This window comes from Anthonomus grandis, chromosome 19 (genome assembly GCF_022605725.1).
Source record: "Anthonomus grandis grandis chromosome 19, icAntGran1.3, whole genome shotgun sequence".
Lineage (NCBI taxonomy): Eukaryota > Metazoa > Arthropoda > Insecta > Coleoptera > Curculionidae > Anthonomus > Anthonomus grandis.
Window position 1 is genome coordinate 8,377,622 of NC_065564.1, and position 13,940 is coordinate 8,391,561.

At 32.4% G+C, this 13,940-nt stretch overlaps 1 protein-coding gene and 1 long non-coding RNA gene across 5 annotated transcripts in view; one reads left to right on the top strand and one right to left on the bottom strand.

Moving 5' to 3' along the window:
• The window catches only part of LOC126747264 (uncharacterized), a 176,300-nt gene that overhangs the window by 132,639 nt on the left and 29,721 nt on the right, over positions 1–13,940 (top strand). The window lies entirely within an intron of this gene.
• On the bottom strand, positions 23–7,667 carry LOC126747266 (uncharacterized). Its single transcript, XR_007664139.1, has 5 exons — positions 7,460–7,667; positions 7,275–7,408; positions 5,842–7,221; positions 5,642–5,778; positions 23–379 (listed from the first exon to the last, which is right to left on the bottom strand). It is a non-coding gene; the product is annotated as an uncharacterized LOC126747266 (long non-coding RNA).

The following is a 13,940-nucleotide window of genomic DNA, read 5'->3' on the forward strand; positions in this document are numbered from 1 at the left end:
TGCTTCAGTTATTTGAAATCTATACACATACATTTCATCTATTGAGGTCATTTACACGTCAGTCAAACTTAATATTGACTGAAAGAAACTCCACATTTATCCAGAATAATTTATTAAAACACTATTAGGTGATCTGATCGTTCAGCCACAACCCCCACCGCCCAAAGAAATTAAACAGTCGGCAGGTATTGGGCTGGAGACCACCAGAGGCTTCGTTTGTACAACATGTGGTCTATATCCATTATCATCTGCTTCATAAGTTACTTCAGTCCTTGTCCCATCAGGCGCTATGAGAAAATATTTTCCTTCCACAGTTAGGGTTGATTTGGAGTCGATTTTCCCAGTCACCTCGGTGTTAACGCCGTCACTGGTTTGAACACTAAAACCCAGAAATATTTTAGTGAAAGCTGTCATCTGTTTGACACAGGTCACAGATGACAAAGACAAGGTGCCAGTGTGTTGGTGAAAACAGGGCATTAACCAGCGACAATTGCGCAAACGCGAATTTTGTTTTGATTGTCAGTTGTCAACGTCGTAAGCTGTCAAAAACGTCAATATCTTAATGGAATATTAGTCATGTCTCAGGAAATAATAATTCTTCAATCAATGTCTTAGGAAATATTAATAAACGTAACGATAACGGTGTTTTGGTTGGGTTGGACAAATTTTTGGCTTTAATAAAAGATATGACGAATATCATAGAGTACCCGCACGTTTAAACGTCTCGATTCTATCTGCCATAGAACCAAAGGAAATCAAGAAAAACCGTTAAAAATAAATCTCGATTAATTGCTAAATTTTAAAAGTTCTGGTAACTTTTTTACTATTAAAGATAGAGACATGAAACAAAAAGTGAAATAGAAAACTAATTAATTGACACCTTTTATGTAGATATATATTTGGTTGAAAAACCAATGGTTTTTGAGAAAAAGTGATATTTGGGTTTTTTGCCATATTTACAATTTGGGTAATTTTCAAAATTTGGGATAACTTTTTTTCTTTTAAAGATAGAAACATGAAATAAAAAGTGAAATAGAAAACTAATTAATTGGCACCTTTTATGTGGATATACTTTTGGTTGAAAAACCAATGGTTTTTGAGAAAAAGTGATATATGGGTTTTTTGCCATTTTTACAGTTTGGGTGATTTTCACTATTTGGGATAACTTTTTTTCTATTAAAGATAGAGACATGAAACAAAAAGTGAAATAGAAAACTAATTAATTGGCACCTTTTATGTCACATAAAATTGACACATTTTATATACATTTGGTTGAAAAACCAATGGTTTTTGAGAAAAAGTGACATTTAAGTTATTTGCCATTTTTACAATTTGGGATAACTTTTTTTCTATTAAAGATAGAGACATGAAATAAAAAGTAGAATAGAAAACTAATTAATTGGCACCTTTTATGTAGATATACATTTGGTTGAAAAACCAATGGTTTTTGAGAAAAAGCGATATTTGGGTTTTTTGCCATTTTTACAATTTGGGTGATTTTCAAAATTTAAGATAACTTTTTTTCTATTAAAGATAGAGACATGAAATAAAAATTAAAATAGAAAACTAATTAATTGGTACCTTTTATGTAGATATACATTTGGTTGAAAAACCAATGGTTTTTGAGAAAAGTGATATTTGGGTTTTTTGCCATTTTTACAATTTGGGTGATTTTCAAAATTTGGGATAACTTTTTTTCTATTAAAGATAGAGACATGAAATAAAAAGTGAAATAGAAAACTAATTTATTGGCACCTTTTATGTAGATATACATTTGGTTGAGAAACCAATGGTTTTTGAGAAAAAGTGACATTTGTGTTTTTTGCCATATTTACAATTTGGGTGATTTTCACTATTTGGGATATTTTTTTTCTATTAAAGATAGAGACATGAAACAAAAAGTGAAATGGAAAACTAATTAATTGGCACCTTTTATGTAGATATACATTTGGTTGAAAAACTAATGGTTTTGGAGAGAAAGTGATACTTGGGTTTTTTGCCATATTTACAATTTGGGTGATTTTCACTATTTAGGATAACTTTTTTTCGATTAAAGATAGAGACATGAAACAAAAAGTGAAATGGAAAACTAATTAATTGGCACCTTTTATGTAGATATACATTTGGTTGAAAAACTAATGGTTTTGGAGAGAAAGTGATACTTGGGTTTTTTGCCATATTTACAATTTGGGTGATTTTCACTATTTAGGATAACTTTTTTTCTATTAAAGATAGAGACATGAAACAAAAAGTGAAATGGAAAACTAATTAATTGGTACCTTTTATGTAGATATACATTTGGTTGAAAAACCAATGGTTTTTGAGAAAAAGTCACATTTAGGTTTTTTGTCATATTTACAATTTGGGTGATTTTCAAAATTTAAGATAACTTTTGTTCTATTAAAGATAGAGACATGAAATAAAAAGTGAAATAGAAAACTAATTAATTGGCATCTTTTATGTAGATATACATTTGGTTGAAAAACCAATGGTTTTTGAGAAAAAGTGACATTTGTGTTTTTTGCCATATTTACAATTTGGGTGATTTTCAAAATTTGGGATAACTTTTTTTCTATTAAAGATAGAGACATGAAATAAAAAGTGAAATAAAAAACTAATTAATTGGCACCTTTTATGTATATATACATTTGGTTGAAAAACCAATGGTTTTTGAGAAAAAGTGACATTTAAGTTATTTGCCATTTTTACAATTTGGGATAACTTTTTTTCTATTAAAGATAGAGACATGAAATAAAAAGTGAAATAGAAAACTAATTAATTGGCACCTTTTATATAGATATGCTTTTGGTTAAAAACCCAATGGTTTTTGAGAAAAAGTGACATTTGTGTTTTTTGCCATATTTACAATTTGGGTGATTTTCACTATTTGGGATAACTTTTTTTCTATTAAAGATAGAGACATGAAATAAAAAGCGAAATAGAAAACTAATTAATTGGCACCTTTTATGTAGATATACATTTGGTTGAAAAACCAAAGGTTTTTGAGAAAAAGTCACATTTAGGTTTTTTGCCATATTTACAGTTTGGGTGATTTTCACTATTTGGGATAACTTTTTTTCTATTAAAGATAGAGACATGAAACAAAAAGTGAAATAGAAAACTAATTAATTGGCACCTTTTATGTCACATAAAATTGACACATTTTATATACATTTGGTTGAAAAACCAATGGTTTTTGAGAAAAAGTGACATTTAAGTTATTTGCCATTTTTACAATTTGGGATAACTTTTTTTCTATTAAAGATAGAGACATGAAATAAAAAGTAGAATAGAAAACTAATTAATTGGCACCTTTTATGTAGATATACATTTGGTTGAAAAACCAATGGTTTTTGAGAAAAAGCGATATTTGGGTTTTTTGCCATTTTTACAATTTGGGTGATTTTCAAAATTTAAGATAACTTTTTTTCTATTAAAGATAGAGACATGAAACAAAAAGTGAAATGGAAAACTAATTAATTGGCACCTTTTATGTAGATATACATTTGGTTGAAAAACCAATGGTTTTTGAGAAAAAGTGATATTTGGGTTTTTTGCCATTTTTACAATTTGGGTGATTTTCAAAATTTGGGATAACTTTTTTTCTATTAAAGATAGAGACATGAAATAAAAAGTGAAATAGAAAACTAATTTATTGGCACCTTTTATGTAGATATACATTTGGTTGAGAAACCAATGGTTTTTGAGAAAAAGTGACATTTGTGTTTTTTGCCATATTTACAATTTGGGTGATTTTCACTATTTGGGATATTTTTTTTCTATTAAAGATAGAGACATGAAACAAAAAGTGAAATAGAAAACTAATTAATTGGCATCTTTTATGTAGATATACATTTGGTTGGAAAACCAATGGTTTTTGAGAAAAAGTAACATTTGTGTTTTTTGCCATTTCTACAATTTGGGTGATTTTCAAATTTTGAGATAACTTTTTCACTATTAGACATAGAGACATAAAACAAAAAGTGAAATTGAAAACTTTTTCATGAAAACGCACGTCTGAAATCTGGTTTTAAAAAAATTGACTTAACAGAAAGTATCAAAGAGCCTGTTAAGACTTCCAGGTATTTTTTATTCACATGAAATTAATGAAATTTGGAAAAAATGGTTTTTAGTTTTTTGCTTATTAACTATCACTCTGATAAATTTTTGTTTTAATTAAAAGATATGAAGAATTTTGTGAGAAATCTGCGGCTTTAAGCAGATCTATTGTATCTGTCATAGAACCGGAGAAAATTGAGAAAAATCGTTAGAATAAAATGTCGATTATCGTGATCTCTATGGGGAAATTCAAACTTTTTCTTTTTCTTTTGGGTACAGCTTCAAAGGACGTTTAAGAAAGGTTATTATGAATTTTACCCTAAAATGAACTAAAACCCGTTTTTTTCGCATTCTCTCGATTTTGGACCAAAATTCTCGCCTAAACTAGGGAGAGGCATTAAAAATTCTGAAAAAAAAGTTTTTAATTTTTTATTAATAAACGATTAGTCTGAGGAATTTTTGTCCTAAATAAAAGTTGTGAGGAATATTATAAAGTATCCATACCTTGAAACAGAACGATTTTATCTATCATAGAACCAGAGAAAATTGAGAAAAACCGTTAGAATAAAATTTTAAATATCGCGACCTCTATGGGGAAATTAAAAGTTTTGATTGTTCTTTTGGGTACAGCTTTAAAGGACCTTTAAGAAAGGTCATTATGAATTTTACCCTAAAATGAACTAAAACCCGATTTTTTCGCATTCACTTGATTTTGGACCAAAATTGTCGCTTAAACTAGGGAGAGCCATGAAAAATTCTGAAAAAAAAGTTTTTTTTTTTTCATTAATAAACTGTTACTTTGATGAATTTTTGTCTTAAATAAAAGTTATTAGGAATGTTGTGAAGTATCTATTCGTTTAAACATATCGATTTTATCTACCGTAGAACCAGACAAAATTGAGAAAAACCGTTGGAATAAAATTTTAAATATCGCGACCTCTATGGGGAAAATCAAACTTTTTATTATTCTTTTGGGTACAGCTTCAAAGGACCTTTAAGAAAGGTCATTATGAATTTTACCCTAAAATGAACTAAAACGCAATTTTTTGCATTTTTTCGATTTTGGGCTAAAATTTTGGTATGGCAACTAAAAATTCGAAAAAAAATGTTTTTTATTTTTTTATTATTTAACTGTTGGTCTCACGAGTTTCTGTCTTGTATAAAACTTGTGAGGAATATCACAAGGTATAAGTACGTTTACACGGATCGATTTTATCTGCCATAGAACTGGAGAAAATGAAGAAAAACCGTTAAAATTAAACATCGATTATCGCGACATCTATGAAAAAGTTTAGACTTTTTATTTTTCTGTTAGATACCCCTTTAAAAAACCTTTAAGAAAGGTTATGATAAGTTTTGTCCTAATATTAACTAAAACCCGATTTTTTCACTTTTTTTCGATTTTGGACTAAAATCTTTACACAGTCATTTCGAAAAATTCAGAAAAAACGGTTTTTAATTTTTTATTAATGAACTGCCAAATGAACTGACAGCTATCACCAGTAATATTTGACAGGTGACAGTTGACAATTGACATGTATCCCTCTTCTATTAGAATTTCTATGAATAATAATTGACTTACGTGTAATAAAACCCATCGGGTAATCCCAGCTTGGCCTCATATTTGATGATAAAAGGGGTCAAGACGAAGCTCTCCAGGGGCTTCCCATGGGCCCCAAATAATATTAAAAAGAAATAAATTAATATTTCTCGATATTTCTATAATAATAATTGAATGTTATTAGTTTAATCATTAAAATTGATTACAACATTTGGACTTACCATGATCTTTTACGTTAGGATGCATGCAGGTGTAACCGTAAATGGATGGTTCTAGTGATGCTTATCTTATATAACTGAAGATATTTTGCGTAATAAAATTAATATTTTAACTGAAAAAATGCAAATCTGCAAGGTTATGTATGAGGAATCGCGCCCGGGGGGTCATAAGAGCCCACGATTCCTATGTGGGAGGTCAAATAAATTGTTGATTTTTTTTGCATGATTTTTTTCATTTCGTACACCTGTTTTGATTAAAACAAGAACACATACAATAAAAATTAAACGATTTGATGAGCTGTCTCAATTTTTTTTATGTGAATGCAGGTGGTGCCCTCTATGAGATCAATTTTGATCAATTTATGGTGAAAATTGACATTTTCAGATGCTTTGGATTAGTGGATGATACTACTTATATAATTAATTAATCATTAATTTTTTTGTCCTATTTTTCAGACTTTTAGGATAATTTTTCACCCTTTCCAGGCCTTTTTTGTAATTTCTCATTTTACGTAATACTTAATTTTATTCCAGCCCAAGCAACACAGGATAGTTAAATAAACATTAATTTTTGGTTAACACCAGATGTACATTTAGAGTTATTCAAAGTTAAAAGATCCATAAGGCTAATCGACAAATATAACATTGACTTCCTTTTAAAAAAATCAATTTTCTCCTTTGATCAAAGAAGTGGGAGTAGAAGGAGTGGACATCTATCCATTAGCTTCCATTAGTAGTTTCTTCCATTGCACTACATGTGTCAACTATGCACTAAAAATTATCACATCCCTTCATTGATTATTTACATTGACAGCATTGACAAGTGACAATATTGACGCAGAAACCTCACGAAAGCAGCCTTCGCTTCTTTATTACTTCCTGTCTCTACTTCTAATCTTGTCGAGTTACTCCTGAGACTAACAAGCTCTAGGATAATAAGCATGCGCTCTAGGACCTTATTGATGTAACCTACACTTTTCAACTTGACGTTATTGACACTAATGACAGATTCAAGACAACGGTGCCAAGTTCTAGTAAAGCTGTTGTTGCTCATTGGTCGGAAATGATTGGACGAATTTGAAGATAAATATATTTGCTAAAAATCAATATCATAGAGTAAAAGCAGTTCAACCACAACCTCCACCACTCAAAGAAGCCAAACAAGCAGTGTCAATTTCTGGCTCGGTCTTCCTGATAATGACAGTGGTCGTCTCAGGTAAATTCATTTCCACCACGTGTGGCCTAAAGCCATTTTCATCATCCTCAGTAGACACTTGAACACTGGATCCGTCATATATAACGCCATAGATTTCTTCTATAGTCGGGTCATCTTTGGATTCTATCTCTCTCACTTTTGCACTAGCACCTTTATTTGTTCGAGAACTGAAAGAAGATGTTTAGGATGTTTCTGATAGGTGACAGATATTGCAACTTACCTGTAATGGAATCCGTCGGGCAATTCCAAGTTGACGTCATAGTTGATAAGAGTGTCCTTAACATTTTCCAAGGGTTTTCCATGGAGCACCCCAAGTGATATTAAAAACAGCAGCAGGTAAAGTTGGCGGTTCTGCTGCAAGCGTTTGATGATCATAAGTGATTTTATTAAAAAAAAATGTCTTACCATCTCTCGAGATCGTCAGATGCACCTGAAACCTTGTTGTTGCGTTTGTTGATGCAAAATCTTATATAGCACACGATTGTTGTAAAAAAATAAACTTGATATTCTAGGGTCAAGTCAATCAAGGTCGTCAAGATCATTCGGAGAATCGCGCCCGAGGAACATCAACACTCGTTGAGGTCAATAGTACCGTAATAGTTCGTTTGACTGGTTCTTCGTGACTTGGAGGAGAGAATTTTATTTCCATATCAAGAGAATTAATCTTAATTGGTTCCATGGACTTAGGATGTAAGAGGGAAGAAGATTACCCTTCCTCTCGTCTGTGTGACAAGGATGGCAATGCATTGTCTTGCCATTGAGATTCTTAAAGGTGATTGCGTCTCTCTCCTCTTCAGTGTCTCTCCTACTGCTCATTAAAGACGATAATTTAATGCCAATGAATGTTATGTCTCTCTTCTGATGTAGGCGAGGTATTTATCTGCGTTGTCACTACCCCCACTGGATTCTTCTTCAATCTTTTACCGCATGTAAACTATTATATGGAACAGTGTCTCTTTTTAACTTGTTAGTGTGAGAAGATGTGGCTCTAGGGCAAGGAATCAAGGATTTTTCCAGTCTGACGCACTGTCTCCATGAGTTGGAGGAGATTTTGACTTACGAGGTTCATTTGCATACCAATAGAATCTCTCTTAATTGATCCCATTTACTTAGGATATAAGAGAGATGGAGAGAACCCTTCTTTTCGTCTGTGTGACAAGAACAGCAATGCTTTGCTTTGCCATTGAGGTTTTAAGCAGTGAATGTGTCTCTCTTTGTCTTATAGAAGTAGACGAGTCCAAAGGAGCTTTTCATGCATTTCTCATAACTTTTATTATATTCTTCTTTGATTTTTTGCCGCCTGTGAACCCCAAGGAGTTTCTTTGGGTATCAAAGTCATGTGTCATGTGTCCTCTATCAATTGAAACAATGAGGTACGAATAATTCTTCTGGGCTTTAAAATATGCCACGTCAAAAGAAACCTTGGAGGGGACAGCATGTAGATAGATCTCTCAATGTCACTGCTGGCATATGTCACATGATTGTTTTTTATGGTCAATAGATGGCGATGCAGGTAGAGTTGGGTTTATTGTATAAGAATAGTCTGTCTCTTTCTAACTCGTCACTTTTGACCCAAGGATTTGCCCAATATGAACACCTGTGTCCATGAGTTGAAGAGAATTTTGACTCACAAGCTTCACTTGCATGCTATCAACAGAATCAATCTGATTTTATGTGTTGACTTATTTTATGACTGTACAAATCTGCTCGTATCTCAAAGGCTCACAATGTTTTTTTAAGAATTCTTGAAGTGTCTTGTTGAGGATACTTGAGCGCACGCCACTGTCCAGCTTTTAAGACTGTATTTATGCTAGTTTTATTGGCAAAGGACTTCAAAGTCATCCCTGGTTTATAATTTAATTTTTAATATTAGAACTTTATGGAAATCGCCTACACAAACCTGCTCATATCTCAAAAACTAACAAAGTTTTTTTGAAAATTTTTGATGTAGCTTGTTGAGGACACCTGAGCGCACGCCACTGTCTAGCTTTTAAGACTCTATTTATGTCAGTTTCATTGGCACAGGACCTCAAAATCATCCCTAGACATTGATTTAATTTTTAGTATTAGAACTTTATTTACACCGCCTGTATAAACCAGCTCATATCTCAAAAACTAACAATGTTTTTTTAAGAATTCTTGAAGTGTCTTGTTGCGGACACTAGAGCGCACACCACTGTCCAGCTTTTAAGACTCTATTTATGTCAGTTTTAATGGCACAGGATCCCAAAATCATCCCTAGTCGGTGATTCAATTTTTAATATTAGAACTTCATTTAAACCGCCTGCACAAACTTGCTCATATCTCAAAAACTAACAATGTTTTTTTGAGAATTCTTCAAGTGTCTTATAGAAAACACTTGAGCGCACTCCACTGTCCAGCTTTAAAGACTCTAGTTATGCTAGTTTCATTGGCACAGGATCTTAAAATCATCCCTAGTCACTGAATCAATTTTTAATATTAGAACTTTATTTAAACCGCCTGTATAAACCTGCTCATATCTCACAAACTAACAATGTTTTTTTGAGAATTCTTGAAGTGTCTTATTGAGGATACTTGAGCGCACGCCACTGTATAAGTTTTATGACTCAATTTATACTAGTTTCATTGACAATAAACCTCAAAGTCTTCCCTAGTCTATAATTAAATTTTTAATATTAGAACTTTATTTAAACCGCCTGCACAAACCTGCTCATATCTCACAAACTAACAATGTTTTTTTGAAAATTCTTAACGTGCCTTATTAACAATACTTGAGCGCACGCCACTGTCCAGCGGTTGAGACTCTATTTATGTCAGTTTTATTGGCACAGGACCTCAAAATCATCCCTAGTCTTTGATTCAATTGGTAATATTAGAACTTTATTTAAACCGCCTGCATAAATCTGCTCGTATCTCACAAACTAACAATGTTTTTTTGAGAATTCTTGAAGTATCTTGTTTAGGATACTTAAACGCACGCCACTGTCCAGCTGTTGAGACTGTATTTATATCAGTTTCATTGGCATAGGGCCTCAAAATCATCCCTAGTCACTGAATCAATTTTTAATATTAGAACTGCAAAAACCACCTGCATAAACCTACAAAGTTTTTTTGAAAATTCCTAATTTGTCTTATTAAGGACACGTGAGCGCACGCCACTGTCCAGCTTTTGAGACTCTATTTATGCTAGTTTCATTGGCACAGGATCCCAAAATCATCTTTAGTCTTTGATTCAATTGCTAATATTAGAACTTTATTTAAACCACCTGCACAAACCTGCTCATATCTCAAAAACTAACAATTTTAATTTGAAAATTTTTAAAGTATCCTATTGAGGACACTTGAGCGCACGCCACTGTCCAGCTTTTAAGACTCTATTTATGATAGTTTCATTGGCACATGACCATAAAATCGTCTCTAGTAATTGATTCAATTTTTTATATTAGAACTTTATTTAAACCGTCTGCACAAACCTGCTCATATCTCGCAAACTAACAATGTTTTTTTGAGAATTCTTGAACTGTCTTGTTATGGATACTTGAGCGCACGCCACTGTCTAACTTTTAAAACTCTAGTTTTACTAGTTTTATTAGGAGACGACTTCAAAATAACCCTTTGTCAATAATTTTATTTTTAATATTAAAACTTTATTTAAACCGCCTGCACAAACCTGCTCATATCTTACAAACCAACAATGTTTTTTTGAGAATTCTTGAAGTGTCTTGTTAAGGATACTTGAGCGCACGCCACCGTATAATTTTTAAGACTCTATTTATGCTAGTTTCATTGACAATGAACTTCAAAATCTTCCCTAGTCTATAATTAAATTTTTAATATTAGAACTTTAGTTAAACTGTTTGCACACACCTGCTCGTACCTCACAAACCAACAATGTTTTTTTGAGAATTCTTGAAGTGCCTTATTAAGGACACTTGAGCGCACGCCACTGTCTAACTTTTAAAAGTCTAACTCTGCTAGTTTTATTAGGAGACGACTTCAAAATCACCCTTTGTCAATAATTTTATTTTTAATATTAGAACTTTATTTAAACCACCTGCATAAACCTGCTATATATCTCACAAAGTATGAATGTTTTTTTGAGAATTCTTAAAGTGTCTTGTTGAGAATACTTAAGCGCACGCCACTGTCCAAGTCTTAAGACTCTAGTTCCACTAGTTTTATTGGCAAAGAACTTCAAAGTCATCCCTAGTCTATAATTTAATTTTTAATATTAGAACTTTATTTAAACCACCTGCACAAACCTGCTCATATCTCAAAAACTAACAATTTTATTTCAAACATTCTTAATGCTTCTTGTTGAGGACACTTAAACGCACGCCACTGTCCAGCTGTTGAGACTGTATTTATATCAGTTTCATTGGCATAGGGCCTCAAAATCATCCCTAGTCACTGAATCAATTTTTAATATTAGAACTGCAAAAACCACCTGCATAAACCTGCTCGTATCTTAAAAACTAACAAAGTTTTTTTGAAAATTCTTAATTTGTCTTATTAAGGACACGTGAGCGCACGCCACTGTCCAGCTTTTGAGACTCTATTTATGCTAGTTTCATTGGCACAGGATCCCCAAATCATCTTTAGTCTTTGATTCAATTGCTAATATTAGAACTTTATTTAAACCACCTGCACAAACCTGCTCATATCTCAAAAACTAACAATTTTAATTTGAAAATTTTTAAAGTATCTTATTGAGGACACTTGAGCGCACGCCACTGTCCAGCTTTTAAGACTCTATTTATGATAGTTTCATTGGCACCTGACCATAAAATCGTCTCTAGTAATTGGTTCAATTTTTTATATTAGAACTTTATTTAAACCGTCTGCACAAACCTGCTCATATCTCGCAAACTAACAATGTTTTTTTGAGAATTCTTGAACTGTCTTGTTATGGATACTTGAGCGCACGCCACTGTCTAACTTTTAAAACTCTAGTTTTACTAGTTTTATTAGGAGACGACTTCAAAATCACCCTTTGTCAATAATTTTATTTTTAATATTAAAACTTTATTTAAACCGCCTGCACAACCCTGCTCATATCTTACAAACCAACAATGTTTTTTTGAGAATTCTTGAAGTGTCTTGTTAAGGATACTTGAGCGCACGCCACCGTATAATTTTTAAGACTCTATTTATGCTAGTTTCATTGACAATGAACTTCAAAATCTTCCCTAGTCTATAATTAAATTTTTAATATTAGAACTTTAGTTAAACTGTTTGCACACACCTGCTCGTACCTCACAAACCAACAATGTTTTTTTGAGAATTCTTGAAGTGCCTTATTAAGGACACTTGAGCGCACGCCACTGTCTAACTTTTAAAAGTCTAACTCTGCTAGTTTTATTAGGAGACGACTTCAAAATCACCCTTTGTCAATAATTTTATTTTTAATATTAGAACTTTATTTAAACCACCTGCATAAACCTGCTATATATCTCACAAAGTATGAATGTTTTTTTGAGAATTCTTAAAGTGTCTTGTTGAGAATACTTAAGCGCACGCCACTGTCCAAGTCTTAAGACTCTAGTTCCACTAGTTTTATTGGCAAAGAACTTCAAAGTCATCCCTAGTCTATAATTTAATTTTTAATATTAGAACTTTATTTAAACCACCTGCACAAACCTGCTCATATCTCAAAAACTAACAATTTTATTTCAAACATTCTTAATGCTTCTTGTTGAGGACACTTAAACGCACGCCACTGTCCAGCTGTTGAGACTGTATTTATATCAGTTTCATTGGCATAGGGCCTCAAAATCATCCCTAGTCACTGAATCAATTTTTAATATTAGAACTGCAAAAACCACCTGCATAAACCTGCTCGTATCTTAAAAACTAACAAAGTTTTTTTGAAAATTCCTAATTTGTCTTATTAAGGACACGTGAGCGCACGCCACTGTCCAGCTTTTGAGACTCTATTTATGCTAGTTTCATTGGCACAGGATCCCAAAATCATCTTTAGTCTTTGATTCAATTGCTAATATTAGAACTTTATTTAAACCACCTGCACAAACCTGCTCATATCTCAAAAACTAACAATTTTAATTTGAAAATTTTTAAAGTATCCTATTGAGGACACTTGAGCGCACGCCACTGTCCAGCTTTTAAGACTCTATTTATGATAGTTTCATTGGCACATGACCATAAAATCGTCTCTAGTAATTGATTCAATTTTTTATATTAGAACTTTATTTAAACCGTCTGCACAAACCTGCTCATATCTCGCAAACTAACAATGTTTTTTTGAGAATTCTTGAACTGTCTTGTTACGGATACTTGATCGCACGCCACTGTCTAACTTTTAAGACTCTATTTATGCTAGTTTCTTTGGCACAGGATCACAAAATCATCCCTAGTCAGTGATTCAATTCTTGATATTAGAACTTTATTTAAACCGCTTGCATAAACCTGCTCATATCTCACAAATTAACAATGTTTTTTTGAGAATTCTTGAAGTGTCTTGTTGAGGATACTTGAGCGCACGCCGCTGTCCAGCTTTTAAGACTCTATTTATGCTAGTTTCATAGGCACAGGATCCCAAAATCATCCCTAGTCAGTGATTCAATTTTTAATATAAGAACTTTATTTAAACCGCTTGCATAAACCTGCTCATATCTCACAAATTAACAATGTTTTTTTGAGAATTCTTGAAGTGTCTTGTTAAGGACACGTGAGCGCACGTCACTGTCCAGCTTTTGAGACTCTATTTATGATAGTTTCATTGGCACAGGACCTCAAAAGCATCTCTAGTAATTGATTCAATTTTTAATATTATATAAACTTTATTTAACCCTTATGTGACTGGGAAAAAAACACCTTCTAAGGACGGCGTGGGTACCCGGGTACCTACTATGTATTTTATATAGAGCCGTGGCTTATTCTGTGC